The sequence below is a fragment of the Kryptolebias marmoratus genome, linkage group LG23, assembly GCF_001649575.2.
Source record: "Kryptolebias marmoratus isolate JLee-2015 linkage group LG23, ASM164957v2, whole genome shotgun sequence".
NCBI classification, from domain to species: domain Eukaryota; kingdom Metazoa; phylum Chordata; class Actinopteri; order Cyprinodontiformes; family Rivulidae; genus Kryptolebias; species Kryptolebias marmoratus.
The window spans coordinates 2,196,404-2,208,304 of record NC_051452.1 but is presented as its reverse complement, the minus strand read 5'-3'; the positions used below and the strand labels follow the sequence as shown (position 1 = coordinate 2,208,304).

General features: G+C 41.0%; 1 long non-coding RNA gene across 3 annotated transcripts in view; it reads right to left on the bottom strand.

The window, feature by feature from the left end:
* The window catches only part of LOC108244315, a 96,602-nt gene that overhangs the window by 82,666 nt on the left and 2,035 nt on the right, over positions 1–11,901 (bottom strand). For all 3 annotated transcript variants that reach the window (XR_003039807.2, XR_003039806.2, XR_003039805.2), the window contains exon 2: positions 4,093–4,267. This is a non-coding gene — a long non-coding RNA (uncharacterized LOC108244315). The remainder of the gene's footprint in view (positions 1–4,092; positions 4,268–11,901) is intronic.

The following is an 11,901-nucleotide window of genomic DNA, read 5'->3' as shown; positions in this document are numbered from 1 at the left end:
AGCAGTCGGTCCCCACAAGGAGCAGTTGGTCCCCACAAGGAGCAGTTGGTCCCCACAAGGAGCAGTCGGTCCCCACAAGGTAGTATATGTTAGGAAAATTGTCCCCACAATGTATCAAATACAAGTCCACACACACACACACACTTTTGTGTATCGCCCGCCACCTTTCATTCCAAAGTTTTAAACTAACACGTTGAGACTTGCTTTAGTTGTTACCAATTTGGTCAACTTTTGAAATCAATTGCAATTTCGTTGTTGTGTTTGCTTAGGTCAGTTAGCTGTGGCGGCCATCTTGAATCAGGTTGACTCCAGTAGTTAATCAGTTGAAGAGGTAAATCCAGTTACTTCTTTCTTTGTAAAACTATGCCAACTGGGCTTCTTTTTGTTTTGTTTTTTAATAAAAATTGCAGAAAGTAATCATTAGATGTACATCTGCAACTTATTGATTTGGAGTCAGTCCACTTCAAGATGGCCACCACAGCTAATTGACATCATCAATCACAGTTACTTAATTTTACAGATATTAAGATTAAAATTGATGTAGTAATAGCAGAGTCATTTCCAACCGATCGTGATATATTGCATGAGACTGAACATGCTAATTTATCTCATACCAATCTTACTGTTAACTAAAATTACCTGATTGATGTTTTTATGTCTGTATTTAATTCTGCACCTGATTGTTGTTTCTGTTGTAAAGCACTTTGAGTCGCCTTGTTGCTGAAAAGTGCTACATAAATAAATAAATTTCATTTTAAAAGTCAGTGAAAGGCAATGGGTGACATGCACGCCTTCAAGGAATGCTAGGCCTTTAATATTTTCCAAGTTGTCTCCATGGCAACAGTGAGACAGTATTACACTCAGACTCAGTCAGGATCTAAGTAAGATAGAATATTCAGCTACAATCATGAAATTAAACGGATATATGAGCAATTCTTTAACTGCGAGTTGGTACAGTTTTTATAATACTAAGTACTAAGTATTTAAATAGTCATTTTTTTTATGTATATGGAGCAAGTTGCATTCAGTTAAGTGTTACATGACCAGAATCCCTTCATTCGGCTTTGTTTTTCCCGGGAAATTATGAGTAAATGCCACTGCTAACGGAGTCAGCAGATACAGACAACGATTGGGTCAGCGTGGATGTGGAAAGGTCAACTCGGTGTAAAGCCATTTTCACGGATGACTTCCTGTCGTCTATGGATGACTGGATATAAAGCAATTTGCTCATCTTTTTTGGAGCCTTAAGGCTGATTTAATGTACGTCGTTGACCATGTTTTCGGGGGGAAAAAAAATGAGTTAAGTCTGGAGACTACCTCCTGAAATCTTGAAACGCTTTGAGACAGGTGAATATTAGGACTGTAATTGCTTTGAGGCGAAGTGAAACGCAGGCAGTGGTGTCTCTAAACTCTTAGAAGCTGCTTGTAGCGGATCATATTAGAGTGTTTGCATCACAGTTTACAAACTTGATTGGGGAATGCTTCAGTGCGAATAAAACTAATTAGCTTATAAATCATAAAGCAGTTTGAATTTCTATTTCCTTCCTCCCATCTACTGAATAGTCTTTGAATTAAGAAATAAATAAACATACATTCACGTGTAGGTTCTTGCTTTAGGTGCATTTTTAGTGCAGGATATCTGAACTATGGTATTAAAGCTCATGCTATCAACATATGCTATGTTCATCTAACAGACAAAAGACACAAAAACATGTTGACTCTCCTCCAGCAGCAGGCGATGAAGAAAAAAAAAGGAGACAACTGTAGATGCTCTCCTGGCAGCAAACAGTCACTCTTCACAAATTTTCCTGAGATATTTTTCCCGACACGTCTTGATGTAGCTAGTCTTCGGCTGTGAGAATGTTAAAGCAGCTGCCAGTGTACAAACCACTGATTCGAGCTCGCAACCAAAAATTCTCCTACAGGTTTGTTGTTTTTTCCTTTCTTTTTTTAAACAACAAAAAAAATTTGACAACCACTAAAAATTGCATCATGTGTACCCGGCTTTACACAGTCTTCTTTCAGTCAGTTCTGCTTTTTGTTCTCCTCGCACACTCCTTGTTTACCAACTTCCACACCTGCATCGTGTCAGTCATCTCTGAGTGCAGTACTATTTTAATATACTTTACTAGATCTCTGTCATCCTATTTTTATTGGCATTTTATGTTCTATACTGTGTCACCAGTCTGAAACCCGTTTGTTTCCCTTCTTGCTCAATGTCTTTGGCTTTGTAGTAAAAGTTACTTATATCTAAACTATCAGTTGAATCAACTCTCAAACACCACCTCCATTATTGTTAAATGTCCACAATTTGTATAAATGCTTTCATTAAATGAAAGCTTTCATTAAATGAAAGCATTTGCAGTAAATATTAAGAGTTACATGTTGTTTGGCCAAACCACCAGCAGAGGGCGACAAAAGCCCATGATTTGCAGCACACTACACCTTGAATTTGCAGTTGTTTGATAGAACTGAATAAGGGGGTTAGGTAGATAACTTTGGTTCCCTCAGATCTGTAACAAATCCAGACAAATACACTGTATGTTCTCTTGGTATTTTCAGACAGCAGCTGACACTCGGTTATATCCTCTGAGTGTATCGTAACACGAAATGACACCAGCTGTGGATTTTAAAAATCGGTAAATGTCAACTTGGACAAAACAGATTGAGAAATATGAGAAAAAACTGAATATTCTACATGCAGTTCACCTTATTTTGCTTGTGTTCACTCTTGCAAAGCAAGGTTAAAAACTTCCGCCTTGGTCAGAGCGGGAGCAGAGTTCTACCACAAGTTAAAGGAAAAAGAGAAGAGAGATGGTTGCGGACTGGACCGAGGGACCATATGGCAGAAGGCACGCGCCCAGAGGCCCTTCCAATAACTCCAAGCCACTTCATCAACAAAACAAGCTGTGCTCTCGGTTCAAGATGGGTTCATCATTTGCCGCGTTACCAGAAATTGGCCCATAGATCACCAGTCAATAGTGGAAGATGAAGAGTTATCCAAACAAAAGCAGAGGTGCCCCCCCCCACCCCGCGCCCCCAACCTGATTACAATAGTGCCTGATCTTTTGTTGAAAGCACAAAAGCGGCGTTGGGTTTTAATTAAAAGTTGTCCCAGGTGAACAATAAGCAGGATATTGCTCACATAGCTGTCTTTTGTAGCAGGTTGTGGAGGGAAGGTGGCGGCGGCGGCGGACGGGGGGGGGGAGTATCACGGGATGTGGGATCTGACATGGAGCGGTGTCAAATGAACATCTCTTGAGAGCAAACAGGTGTTGGCGGGATAAAAAATAGCAAGGTTATCAGCATCTTTCACGTTGCATTGATGACTTACGCGGCGTAAAGGCAGGTAAAGGTGATGCTGGGGGGGGGGGGATGACAAATGGGATTGGAAAGTTAAAAAGATTTAGGCTCAATAATGGATCAATGGGATTCAGGTAGCATGAGTAATGCACGTGTGAGATCAGGTCGCTTGTCCGGGACTCAAGGACAAACACTTTTGAGATTTACGCTTTAACTGACGGGATTTCCATTAGCTGAGGAGTTCGAAGCGTTTGTTAGTATCGGTCACATTCTTTTGGACAACGGGTACAGCAAAAGCTAATTCTTTTGTATTTGTTTAAGTTGTTGCTTTCAGCTCAGAAGCTTCAGTCCTATGGCAGCAACAGCTCTTGCCTTTAACCCAAGCCTTTGTACGACATCGTATGCTACGTCCCATTACGTTTGAGCTTTCAATACACAGTTAGGCTTTGAATTGTGAGATCTGTTACATCTTTAGGAGTATTTTGGCGGTTGCTTAAACCTCAATAAGAGCTTAGAATTTCAGAGGCAACTTAAACATATCCTAACATGAATTTAAAAAAGACGTTTAAATTCCCAGTCTCCGTCAAAAGCATCATTCAGGAAGTTTTTGACTTTCACAATACTGTAGTGTCTGAGACCAGTGGCCTGCAGTTAGGTCTGGTTACTGCAATGGACCAAAGTGGTCATAAACTTTAGATGTTGCCTTGCAGCACCTTTTTTACCAGACTACAATGCTGTACTTCAAGCTCATCCCAGCAATAATGCATCACTTCTGGTTTTTGTCCTTACCCATCACCATCTTTGTGCTCAGCCAGGTAGCCGATGGCACTTGTTTTCTCACACTGTCGTACACTTGAAGCGTGTTGCCCCGAGGGGAGTGGGTGGGGGGGGTGATCAAATCCGACATCTGACATGTTCCCCGGCCTGCTGTACCTCTAGCTGCCGCCGTTCACCTTTGCCCTCCCTGTCAGGAACAAAAATTGAAAACAAAGTAACAAATGTTCAGGAAGAGCTTAGCTAGAGTTAATAGAAAGGAATAAAACAGTCCTAAAGAAGATACTAAGCATACTAAAGCTGATTAAAAGATTTAAAAACAAAAAGAACTTCAGTAAAGACAGACTGTATTGTAATAACTATCATCTGCCAGCTTAATGCTGGTGTTTTAGACCAAGTTAAGTAAAGAGTGTAGATGTTTTGGGTACTCGGAGCATGATATATCGTATACCACATGACTCTCAGCTCATCAGGTTTTAGGGCAGTATATGGAAAACTATGTGCATTAAATTCCATCCACTTGTTCAGGAAATATTCAGCTAACAGACAGGATTGGGTTGAACAGTTAACGGAAAAGTTTAAGCAACGAGAAGCACTTTAGAGCTTTGTTGCGAAACTGCCCGCACCTTTTTGGTGTTTCCTAAGGTCACTCGGCTCCAAAAGGTTAAACAATCGTAGATGCGTTTTCAACAATTATTTCCTCAGAGTTTCATGACAAATCATGAAAAAAGTTTGAGATAATTTGGTGACAGACATAGCAACACACCCATAGTCGCCCGCCTTTCAACGACGGGCAATAAAAATAATAAAAAATAAAAAACAATTCAAGAGGAATGTGGACTTACACAGCAACACAATGAGATTAAGGCTTAATGATGCTAACAGATAATTTTTAAAACAAACAGCAACCCTTTCCTTATCCCGACTATGTGTTGTTGTGCCGAAAGCTTAAAAAAACCAAACGCTTGTAAAAAGGTTGTGGTGAAATCAACACGAGGAAATGGTCACAGACAGGTGTTAAACCCAGATAACCTGAAGGAAAGCTTCACAACTGCTACCATCACCTCCCTCTCTCTCTCTTTCTCTCATCTCCCTTTTGTCTGCCGTTCGTAAAGCAGCATTTTCTCTCCGGCTCAAATTCTGCTGAAGCCGACTTTTAGAGCGCTGAAATATTTGACACCCTGGGAACGAGACGATCAAAATTAAAGTGACATGTTGTGCTCAAAACAGTTCAAGCAAGGTCAATGGCTTGCTCTGGCAATGCCTTTGTGATTTTTTTTTTTCTTTTTGTTATCAATACTATTGTCTACTTTAATTCCATGGGGGGGGGGGTCACAAGGTAGAAAATAAACCGGCTAATGATGATCCAAAAGCAGTTAAGCATGTTGGAAGTGGAAAAAAAAATGATACCCAACATCGTTATACTCTTTTCATCCTTCCCGTGCATTTTTTTTTCCATTTTTTCTTATAAAATTCTTGCTGTAGTTTGAACCCTCGAACCAATCGAACGGTACCTGAAATGTTTCAGGTAGACCAAAAACCGGTTGGACTGTCAGACCGTTGTGATTAAATAACCTGCAAGCCTGAACGTGAGTCAAAGATAAAAAAAAAAAGATTTGAGTGAGTCTGGCGAACAGGCAGGGTTCGGGAGCGGACTAACAGGAAGTGCGTTGCGCCCTGACAAACACTGCAAAGTCATTGTGCTAACAAAGTGTGAGAGCAGCTCACTTCTTGTCCACGCCGCCGGAAGATATGATGAAAGAGGCTGTCATCAGTGGGTTTAAGTGTTGGCCTGTGCAGATAGAAACCAAGTTGGACATTAAGTTTGCTGTAGCATTTCTATACTTTGATTGGCAGGGATTGCAGTTTATATTGAAAGCTCGGTTTTAGGTTGTTTAGAGGCAGAGGGGGAAGTACATTACTTTTTTTATCACAATATTTCCAATCAACAGCAAGTCCTACCCGAGATGGAAAAGTTCAGGAAGAGCTGGTTAGAGAACCATGACAGGAAATCTTTTTGAGCATGATTTCAAAAGGACAGGAGATAAGCGCGTCGAAACGATAGCCATTCATGTGTCTCAGGGGTGATTCGTCCCTCCATGGTCTGGTGCTCCACGCTAACAATAGCTGAACGATAACGGACAACAAGGCCGATTTTATTTAAGCGAAGCAAAGTCAGCACAGGAGTCACCTACAGCAACTGTCAGAGGAGAGTTACTTTTACTTTTAACAAGACTGCTGGTCCATGTTACATATTTAGACGGTTTTGACACATTAAAAAAAAAGAGCTTTATAACATTTGAGTTCATCAAAAGGACATTTGGCCCTGGGAAGTAACTAACTAGGCCAGCTAAAGTAACAAGCAGGCTGATACTGTTAGCTCATCCAAAGGAGCACTTGGAGAGCAGCTAGTTTGACCAGAGGGGCACTCTGGGCCCTCTGTTGCATCAGATGTGTGAAGAATGTGACCTCTTAAACCTGACTTGCTTCTCATTTCTGTTCGAGCTTAAATACTTAAAGCTATGCTTATATATAGCTTTGTATCACGACACTTCTGAGCCGGTCCATGTTTTAGATTGCAACTATAGACACATCTGAGATGAATATATGCTGTATATATCAAAGACTTGTCTGCTGCATCGTTTTTCTTCTTAAGGGTATACTATGAAGACTATTCTGCAAATATATTTTGCTTTCCCCCCCCCCTCTCCATTGACTTATACCCCCTTAGCTGGAGCTCCTGTTTGTCTCAGACAGTATTCAGTAATAAGGTTCAATTGTTTCAACAGTTGTTGCTTTAAACATACTGGAAGCATGATTTAGCCGGATGTTCTGAACCATCGACCCCTCTGGTCGTATCGTGGCGCCATCAGTTGGTAAAGCACAAAACCTAAATGCTGCCGCTTGTCACCATAAACATCAGGACTCCCAAAACAAAGTCCCCATTTCCCCAATATGGCCCTGATGACTACACCGCTTATTTGAAGTGGCTTAAAAGTAGAGGGTCAAGTCTTCCACTGCAAAATGGGATAAAATAGTGGACCCCGTACGGCAGTGGTGTCCAATCCTGGTCCTGGAAGGGCCACCATCGTGCTGGTTTTTGTTGTTTTTTTGCTTTGAAACACCTGATTCGAATGACTGCGTGATTACCAGGCTTCTGCAGAACTCAAAGACCTGCTGAAGAGCAGGGAAACATCGAAAACTTGCAGGATAGTGGCCCTCCAGGACCCGGATTGGACCCCACTGCCGTACGGGATCCCAGAACTTGAAGCAGGGGGGGTGGACAGCTTTTCTATAGGTCGGCTCCAGTTCATAGTTGGCACTGTAGGCATTACAGTAAGTTTATTTCTTTTTAAATGTAGAAAATACTTGTATTTGTTTACATTTTTTACCTCAGACTTCTTTACTTTTATGACTAGGCAGGGCAGAAGGGTAGAGCTCTCTGGCCCTTTCTGAAGACTCTTCACACCCAGTAAACTTGCCCCCTCAAGCACAAACTTGCTAAATGTAGAGGTAGGGCTACAGACTAATTGGAAGGGGAGGATTGGGATTCAGCTTTCATCTACAACATTCCACTGAATTTGGGTTTGACTCTCTCAGTGAAAGCAAAAGTGCCTGAAAATATTTGGATCAAGACGATACAGAACCTATCATACAATCAGTCAGGGTAAAAAGTTCTGCTTTTTTTTTCTTGTTTTCAAAGAAAAATGGGGAAAAACTGCATGTTTAGGTAAGAAAAAAAAAAGTGTAAAGAGACTCGAGCACATCATTTGCATTAAGAACATTTTCAAAACTTTTCTGTTTTGGATATTTTGAGCTTGGAGTATGCAGTGTTTATAGACTTCAATGCCGCACACCTCCAGCCTGTAGACTTTCGCTTACATGACCAGTTTTTTTCCTCTGACTGACAGCTGGAGGTGAGCGGCGTACAGGAGTCGATGGGATGCTGAAGCTTGGGTTTGAAGGCCTGTTTCTGATGAGCCTCCTTTCTGACAGGAGAAATAGCAAGGAGCGAGACTAAATATACAGAGTCTGAGTTCTGGCAGGACGCTTTTTTTTTTTTTTCTTCTTTTTCCCCCCCTCTTCCTTTTGTCATAAAAAATTCTGATGCAGAGCATGCGAGACAGACTGCGACACACGAACTGTGCAGAGTAGGACCGTGGGCGGACCAGCTCCTTGGGCCAAGACAAAAAACACACAGATTCGAGGGGATCTTCCATTATTTGCAGAGAGATTCTCATTGCAGATGAGCAAAAAGTCGTCCTGTCTTTGGGATGTCGTCTCTAGGCAGGATTTTACTCTTGGCTCCTTGGGTGCCACGTTATTTCCATGAGGATGACTGCAAGTGACATCAGAAGTACTAAAAGTAGAAATGGGGAGGATGGAGCTCTGGAAGGGGCTGCAGAAACTAGATGCCTCCAGGTCTAAACAAACCCAAGAACACAACTGTATCATTTGTTCTCTGTTAATGCAGCACAAAGTATGACCTTGATAGTGNGGGGAGAGCAAACAGCTGTGGAATACATGGGTGATAATTGTGCCTGTTATTATAGCTCCATTATGCAAAATATTATGTGAAAACCTTGTTTAGCAAATGAGAGCTTCCACACAACACTCAACTTTCAGGGAAATGCACGAGTCAAGTCAGAAAGCTAGGACGCAGCTTTTTAAAACTTGCACAAAAGCAGCTGTAACTAGGAAACTGAATCCAAGAAACACCTGAAACCCCATAGCCTTATGATAAATTGAACAATGTTGTAATGAAAAAGAAAAAGGCTTTTTTAATCATTATTCAATGTCATATTCGCAACAGAAGAGAAGTCATGCTGGCAGTTAGTTAACGTCGTCCTGCTCTCGATTATCTGCAGGCAGACAAGTAGGGGGCATGTAATTGTGTGGATACAAAGTCTGCCTTCCTGTCAATATGTGGAAATAAGATGGCGCTCATTACCAAAAAAAAAAAAAAAAAAGAGTGAAGGGAAAGGATCGTGCTGTGGACTCCGGAGGTTTTATAGACGCTTATGAACATGAGGATTATAATAAAACAGGACATGTTTAAACACCTGCCAACACACCAGTTCTTTTTAGTTTGCATTTCATTTTTTTTTTATAATTCCTTAGTGTAGAGGCTAAATATTTTTGAAGTGATGGGTTCAAGTCTTTGAAATTGGGAGTTTTATGGAAATCTTACGAAGAACGAAGAGCTTATTTGTTGTTGGAAGCTCTTCCAGTGACCTCGGTTTGGAGAAACAAAGTTCAGCTCTGATTGAACGATGGATGAGAGGGGTCAGGAACGCAGACTGCTGCCTTCTCAGAAACTTCAATCTCCGTTTTCATAGCAGTTGGTGTAAAAGCCATTTTATAAACCGTTACATCACAGTAAATTCTGCGTTACGTGGTTAATTTAGGAAATTTTATTTTTATAATTAGCAGCTAGCTGCTGCTGGTGCCATTTGTGCTTTCAAGTAACTACAGATTTCTATGAAAATAGCCATGCAATGTATAATTGACAATGATAAAAAGGTTTATAAAATTGCATTTGCATCCACAGCTATGGAATGTTTACGATCTAAGATGCTCTGAGGCAGAAGCAATCCATCATTGTGGATTACTCAGACTAGTCATTAGGTTGTCAGTAGCATGTATTTTTCTCCACACTGAAGTCATTCAAAGAGCTTTCTGCAAGTAATATCATACTAATTCATAGCCTTTTTACAAAAAGTCATTTTAAAAAATTTGAACTTGCATTTAAACCTCAACTGGGGAGGAATGTGAATGTCGACCTTTTTCCATTTTGATTGTGCATGGCTACTTTGGCACAACGGTGAAGAATGACTTTATCTAAAGGCATACCATTTCTTGAATTTCTTATGTTGAGAAATGGAGCTATATTTGCCCGAGTCAAGCCTTTAAAATAACATTATGTGCATAGGTGTTGCAATGTGATGACTCCCAGCTGCTGTCAAATCAGAATTTAGCGCAATATCTGTGAAACTGACAGAGTTGCGGCCATTTTTTTTTTTGTTTGCTAAGGTCCCCTAACTGTGGTGACCATTTTTAACTGGATCGACTCCAAAAAGTCATCTTGTATTTGTATCCATGATGATTATTTTGAGAGCCTCTAATATCTGTTCGGTTGTTCATGGGCAAAAAACACAATCGCCCTCCTTTTTCTCCTTTCAGCCGTGCTACGCTCCAGACCGCTGGAGTCAAATCAGACCAACTTTCCAAACGGTAACAAAGGCCCAACAGTGACTCCGCCGTTCACAGAATGTATCAAATCCTTCCAGCTGGCTAAAACACACAGAAAAGGATCAGAGTTTTCGACTTGAGCTGCGATGTGAGGTGATGTTTGAACTGTGCCGGGAATGGGAATTTGAATGAAGTTATTCATGCGAGTGTCGCTTTTGCAGCCTCGGTGTCCACGCCGTCTTCTTTTAGCGGTTTCAGTGGGATTTACTGGAGCTGCATGGAACACGTTTGGTGAAAGCTTTCATCACGAGCTCTACTGACGGGACCCATCTGCGCAACGGTGAGGTACATTATATTTGCTTAGGAACAAAGAGTACCCTCGAAGTTTGAGAGAACAATAGATTGATAAAAAGATGTAAATCATTAAGAGTGCGCGCGCACACAACCACCGGGCTGTTCTCAGCTCAAAACCACAAACAAAGCAGATATTCAGCTTATCTTTTGTTCCATTTTAGCACCTAGTTTGCTTAGGAAGAACATAAAGATCTTACTGACAGAAAGGTCAACAGGCTTTGTTTTTTAAACTTTGATTGTTCGAAAAGGTTCAGACGCTTCAGCGAAAAAGAAGTTGCTTTAAAAGTTGGCAGCGTTGCACTTTATGGTTTCATTAAGGGATAAAATGACAAGTGTGATGTTTGCTGAAGAGAACAACAACAAACAAACAAAACAAAAGCTTAGAACAGTCTAGGCAAAATAAAGGTTTATATAAGGTTTATATCATCTTAAGCTGGTATCTCACTGGGCTGTGACTGTTGGCAACAAATTTCAAACAGCATCCATGATGGCGCTCTGAAAACATTTCAAACGCTTACAAGAGTTCTCAATTTCCTGACGCGAGTCACAGGGCCTCGACATTTCTTTTAAAAGTTGGCAAATTTAACTAGACAAAAGTACAACGAGGCAATTTCTTGCGTTGCTGCGACTGTTGGGGACTAGTTCGAGACAGAACTGCAAGAAAATACAACATTTTCAGTTGGAATCACACTGGTACGTTTGGAAAAAACCCCTGGTGAAACTTTGACCAACATTTGAATGCATTTTAAATATAAACAATAACATTACAGCTGCAACGCTCTAGATTTACGGAAATTAAATAACAAAGGGTTCGAGGCAGGTTCCAGAGACTCTGGGTGACATATGACTTCGAGAGAAATTTTAAAAAACCTGCTCAAAATTCCAGCAAAACAAAAGAAGCCCTGTGACTCACATAATGAAACTGGAAACCCTTTGCAACCAATAAGACATTTTTGAAACTCCTTCGCAAAGCCCAGTTTTGTTGCCAACAGTCACTGCAACACGGAAGATGCTGGCTTTAAAGCTGGAGTCACAGTTCGTGTTCTTTGTATGTCCAAACAAACGTGTCAATATCAGACCTGTCTGACAGTGACCAGTCCTTAAAGCTGTTGAGAATTACAGCCAGGCTTCAGATGCAGATGAATCGGATACTTTTCCTCCCCAAGGTTACTTTCAGTTTAATCAGTTAAACTGTTTGGCTCTTTTAAAGTTGTCGCGCAGCAGTTGGGAGTTGATGATGATTGTTTACGAGTGTCTGCACCACGGGGGGGGGGGGGG